At 48.6% G+C, this 6,431-nt stretch overlaps 1 pseudogene; it reads right to left on the reverse strand.

The window, feature by feature from the left end:
* Positions 1 to 437: 437 nt before the first annotated feature.
* Positions 438 to 4,681, reverse strand: LOC115325254 (annotated as a pseudogene).
* Positions 4,682 to 6,431: the final 1,750 nt, after the last annotated feature.

Genomic DNA, 6,431 nt, shown 5'->3' on the forward strand with positions numbered 1-6,431 from the left:
ACAGAAAGAGTTTATTCAGGACGCCATACTTTATATACACGCACAAGGACACTATGTTGCCAACCGAGCATCTGAAACCGAAACTGGACAATGTTCAATAATTCACACAATACACATCATATTTTCTTCCTTGAATTTGTTTTGGTGAGAATTGATTAGTAGGTTATTTGGTTAGTGCACTGTTAGCAACGACTTGCCCATTTTATATTTATATACATATATACATCATACAATTTGTACAAACCACATTATACAATTTTTACAGAACTGCAACTAACTAAGCTCACAATTACAACAGAAAACATAGTATAAAAAAACGGAAGGGAACATTAGACATCGTCCCGGAACCTAACAGGTGGACGCCTGTCCCTGTGGGGTTGCACTCGACGCTCCGTCCCAGGTTCTTCAGGCGGTGTAGTATGCTGACCCGGCACAGGCTATTCCTGTGGAGCAGTTTGCTGATACGGCACAGGCTCCTCGGACGGCACAGGCTCCTCGGGCAGCACAGGCTCCTCGGGCAGCACAGGCTCCTCGGGCAGCACAGGCTCCTCGGGCAACACAGTTTCCTCGGGCAGCACAGGTTCCTCGGGCAGCACAAGTTCCTGGGACGGCACAGGTTCCTGGGACGGCACAGGTTCTTGCACCTGAGATGAAGCACTGCGGGGCACCCATGTTTCACTTGGCTGAATGCAGTCGTCAGCCGCAAGTGCAGGCACCTTGCACACCTTGGGGGCGTTCCGAGTTCGTCCATCGTCGAGAAGGAAGGACGACGGGCCTCGCTGCTTGACGACCTTTTTTGGACGACTGAAAACAGGACCACCCTTGAAGGAAACGGATGACTTCTTAACACTGACGTGGTCTCCTACAACAACCTTTTCTTTTTTGCTGCTCTCCTTCTGTCGGTGTACTGTTCGCTGTAAAGCTGGTGACGCTTCACTCGCGATCTCAACTTTGACAGCTCTCTTGCTGGCTCCTCTTCGAGTAACGGTGATGGAAAGCCGACGACGTTCAGCCGTGCTCTTGGCAATCTCCCATGAAGGAGAACAGCAGGGGCAATCCCTGTAATAGAATGCGGAGTGCATCTGTAGATTCCGAGGTACTCGGTGATAGCCAGTCGCAGCGGTCGACATTCCAAAACAACCAGCTGAATGAATGCCTTGAAAGTGCGATTGAACCGCTCTATTTGGCCATTGGCGGCCTGGAGATAGTACACTGATGAATGCGCGATCCGAATGGACCGTTCTTGCAGAAAGTGGACAAACTCCATGAATTGTGGTCCGTTATCACACACTATACCTCATTGGGGTAGCCTTCTCTGGCAAACACGCTGAGAAAAAACTCCGTTACAGTCCTTGTTGTTACTTCTGAGCTGAAATGGACTTCCGGCCATTTGGAGTTGTAATCGATCAGAGTAATCACGAACCGGCAGTTCTGAGGGGCTCTCTTTAGGGGACCAACTATGTCTATTGCAACCTTCTGCCATGGTCATTCGGGAACTCAACCGGTTGCATTGGAGCAGTTGATGTCGTGGCTAACTTGTCGGCTTCCTGGCAAGTACTGAAGCTCTTGATGGCCGTCTTAACTTGGTTTTCCATTCCCGCCCACCAGAGTTGTTCGCGAAGCCTTGCCTTAGTGCGAACGATTCCTTGGTGTCTTTCATGCGCCGTAGCAACGAGCTGGGCCAACAAAGACGAGGGAGCAACCAGCCTCTCTGCTCTCAGTAGGACTTCATCTACCACTGACAGTTCTTCTCGAATTCTGAAAAACGGCAACAGATTTTCAGGAACGCTTCTGTGCGGCGGCCAAGAACCGGTGGCGTAGGACTTCACATGAGTCAGAACAGCGTCACTCAGAACTGCTTCTTGGAATTGTTCCATGGTGACACACGTAGGCTCAACGAGGCAGACAGATTCTTGCTCAAAAACCAGCTCGGGGTCCTTGGTCGGGGCGGGCAGACGAGATAGAGCGTCTGCTACACTGTTCTGCGCACCTTTCAAAAACTCGACCGTGAAATTGCAGTAATGCAGTCTTGCACACTAGCGTGCGACCTTAAGCGGACGTCGTCCCAAACCACGTGAAGACAGAAGCAAAACCAGGGCTTGGCGGTCTGTTCGCTGAGTAAATGGGCGTCCCCAGAGGTGCTCACAGTGTTCACATGCCCAAATGCAGGCCAGTGCTTCTTTTTCGCCAACAGCATACTTCCTCTCAGCAGTTGAAAGGGTGAGCGAAACAAGAGCAACGGTGCGAAGTGTCTCGCCCTGTCGCGGGTGCAGAACGGCCCCTAGTCCGCATTCAGATGCATCCGTCAAGACTACAATTGGAAGAGCAGGGTCAAACATATGAAGCACCAAGTCAAAAGAAAGCAGGAGCTTGACCTTGCAAAAGCTGGCATCAACGTGTGACATCAACACAAATGGTTGGTCTTTGCGAAGAAGGGCACTCATTGGCTCCACGACTTCAGTTAAAAAAGGAACGAACTTCGAATAATAGTCCACGAGACCTTGAAAGGAGCGGAGTTCTGCAGCCTTGGTTGGACCAGGCGTGTTCACGATTGAATCTACCTTTTCTGGGAGAGGCGAAATGCCTTGGGCAGTCAGTCACCTTGTGACCTAGGAATGTCAACTCTGTGACATTGAAAACACATTTGTGATTCAGTTTAAGGCCTGCATCCTTGATGCGTTGCAGGACTTTGGCCAGGTTCTGGAAACGTTCCTCCGACGATTTGCCGAAGACAATAACGTCATCAATATAAAAGAGGACGCCAGGACAGTCATGAAGAATATGCGATATCTGGTGTTGGAACGCTGCTGGCGCTGAGGCCAACTCAAAACAAACTCGTTTGAAACGGAACAAGCCGTCGTGGGTGATGAAGGCTGTTAAGTCTCTACTGTCTTTGTGCAGGAGGACCTGGTGGTAGGCTGAAGCTAGATCACGTTTTGAAAAGTGGGTGGCTCCCACCAGTGCATGAAGCAGCTCTTCCATGTGTGGCAGGGGGAACATGTCGGGAACGATGGCCTTGTTGGGTTCGCGAAGGTCCACACAAAGCCTAATGCTCGCATCTCTCTTCTGAATGGCAACAATGGGAGAAACTCACCCTGACGCTTCAATGCGTTCAATGATGTCAAAGCTTTCCAGACGCTGAAGCTCAGCTGACACCCGAGGTCGCAAAAATAAAGGCAGGCGATGAAGCTTTGATGCTACGGGCGGGACCGCAGAGTGCGTCTTGACTTTGTGAACAAAGCCTTTGGCGAGGTCTAAGTCTGAGGTGAAAAGAGGCTTGAAGTGTACAAGGGCTGAAGTCAGTGGTGGAAGAGTGACAGTATCGGAGGCCTGTTCCTCAGGGACGGAAGAAGCTTGAACGCATTGCATAGTGGACCCTTCAATGCGCAAGTTCAGGGTCTTGATACCATCAATACCAATGAGCGAAGTTCCGTGCTCCACAACATAGAAGAGAACTTGCGCCTTGCCTCTTTGAATGGAGACTTCGGAGAAGAAGCAACCTAGAACTGAAATGGGCCTTTTCGAGAAGTCTATCAGGGTAACGCGGTGGAACAGGCAGAAGAGCTACGCCCGGAAAATGTGCTTCAAATAATCGTTTCGACAAAATGGACACCGATGACCCAGAGTCAACTAGAAGTTGCAAGTTAACCTGCCCGACTTGAACATCGATATGAATTCCGCAGGTTGTAGGACGCTGAAGCACAAGGACCTGAACGGCGTCATCCTCCGACAAGTTTTCGACCAATACCTCGTGATCGGTCAACTGCGAGCGTTTCTGGTTGCACATTTTCTTGAAATGACCAATGCGACCACAAAATAAACAGTGTTGTCCCTGTGCTGGACAACGAGTCCATGACGCGCGGTGCCGACGAGAGCCGCAACGGAAGCAGTGCGACGAATGTGCGCGTGGTGCGGAAGGCGAGCAACGGCGGTCGCGGCGCTCACGAGATGAGGGGCGGTTCCCTCGAGCAGAGCGTGACGTGATAGCGCTACGGGAAACATGCTGCTGGTGACTTCGCGTAACGTGCCGTGAGCGTGAAGACTGCGAAGGAGGCTCAGAATACTTGCTAGGACGTGCCGACACTGGTTGTACGGACGCGGAAAATTCTTTAATTTGCTCGGCCGCTTGTTCTTGTTGGAAGGCTATCTGGTCTGCGGTGGAAAACGGTAGCGACGAACCTTCCAGCAACAGGCGTTCACGAACGCGGTTAGAAGACACGCCGGTCACGAATTGTTCTCGTAGTGCCTCTTCTTGTGACGCGAAGCAACACGGCGTTCCAAGCTCACGTAGTGCGGCAGCAAAGTCATGGATAGACTCGCCTGGAGATTGGAAACGCCGGTGGAAGCGGTGTCGCTCAATGACCAGGTTGCTGGTTATAGCTAAGTGTTGGGCCAAGGAAGCGACGGCGATGTCGTACTCGTTCGGCTTGCTCGCTGCATCTTTGCCCGTATCCTGGGCGGTGCTTGGAGGCTTCGTGTCAGGTAGTGTGTTGAAAATTCGCTGGCCTTCGGCTCCCAGACAGTGCAGCAGAAGGACCTTGCGTCGCTCCGGGGAAAATTCGGCAGCACCAGACGCAAGCATGTAGACGTTGAACATGCCATGCCACTGCGGCCAGGGCACGGACGGGGGTCACGGTGTCGGCCGGAACGGTTCCGGAGGGGCGAGACCGGCGTAGGCCATGGCGATGCTCGTTAGGAACGGCGCCGTTTACACGCTACATATCGAAGGGGAGGACATCCTCGTCGCCATGTAATGACGAGCCCAGCAGCCGACGGAATGCCAAACAGAACAGAACGAGTTTATTCAGGACGCCATACTTTATATACACACACAAGGACACCATGTTTCCAACCGAGCATCTGAAACTGAAACTGGAAAATGTTCAAGAATTCACACAGTACACAACACTAACGTATGATGATAAGGGTTGGAGGTTCATGTTTGTTATTCTCCTAATGCAGGAATATTTTCTTTTCATTTGTATCTCATTATTTACTACAGATAGAAATATTGTTCCTCTTGGCGACTTCAACTCTGTTTGCAGTAATCGAGATTGTTCGCAACCAACGTCTAGAAATGATTCGAGCGCGACCGCACTAGAATCATTAATCATTGAGCAAAACATAATAGAGACTTGTGATGTCAAGTATGAAGACCTACATTAAACATACGTTTAAAACTCATCACATGCTCGCCTTGACCGGATTCATGTGTGCGGTGAATTGTTCACTCAAATCAGTGACTATAATGTGAAATATTCTTCTCTGATCTCTGCCTGGTGTCAATTTGCATCGGGGAAAAAAGCGGTCATCCTTTCGCCCCGAATGGGGCTTGTAGATACTTAATGTAACTCTCCTTTTTGAAAAAAAAAAAAAAGGTTCACTGAACGCATTTCTTGTCTGTTCTCAGATGTTTTGCACTTCCATACACTTACCGTATTTCCAAAGTGGGATATGTTTAAACAGAAGGTCAAGAATCGGGCCACTGAATGTTCGAGTATCCTGGCGTTTGAACGAAAGAATGACCGACGAAAATGATTTAACATCCTGGCAACCTTACACGAACTTGAATCTTTTAGCCCTGGGACATACACAGAGGAAATTGACATAACCAAAGCAAAGTCACAACGGTATGATGCAAACAAGTATAGAGGAGTAGTTAGGGGTTCGTTCATGAACAAAACGGTTTGCACTCAATGAACCCCTAACACGACGATTGCTAAATGATGAGAAAAGATATGCCCTGTGAAAACGAATTCTAGTAATTGATAACGAAGCCACCACTGTGTATGATACACCTGGGATTTTAAAAGTCTTCCTAGACCACTGCAAGGACCTTTATGGCAAAGTGATACCAGATGGGGATACAAAAGGTGGGAAAGAATTACTGTCCAACTTACCAGTCCTTTCAGAAAAAGAAAAAAAACTTTAATAGATAGAGCGTTAACCGTTTCAGTTTGAGATCCCAGCCATGAAAACTTAATACACTCACTTGAAATGGTTCAAAATCAATCTGTTTGTTTCGTATTGTCTAACTATAATAGAACTGCAAGCATCAGTACAATGAAATCAACCTTGATCTGCCATCCCTAACATCCCTCTGTAAAACCTCTCGTCTTTGTCTCTTTCACAAACTGTTTCATATGCCATGAACTCACTTCCCATGAGTAAGACTCCTGGTTCCGACGGACTCAGCACAAAATTCAATAAGAAATTTACTGACTTATTAGCTCGAGTGCTGCTTGATGTCTTCCACGTGGGATGGCAAGAAAAAATACTTCCACCCATTTTTACCAAGGATATACGGTCCTAATACCTAAAAGTACAAGTTAAGAAGTGCTGAAAAAGAGGGAGCTGCAGACTATAATTTCTTTGTGTAATGTAGACTACAAGATCTTTGAAAAAATACTCCCAGAAAGACTTCTTATAAA

Source organism: Ixodes scapularis, unplaced genomic scaffold (genome assembly GCF_016920785.2).
Source record: "Ixodes scapularis isolate PalLabHiFi unplaced genomic scaffold, ASM1692078v2 PGA_scaffold2__306_contigs__length_199485367, whole genome shotgun sequence".
In the NCBI taxonomy this organism is placed as follows: domain Eukaryota; kingdom Metazoa; phylum Arthropoda; class Arachnida; order Ixodida; family Ixodidae; genus Ixodes; species Ixodes scapularis.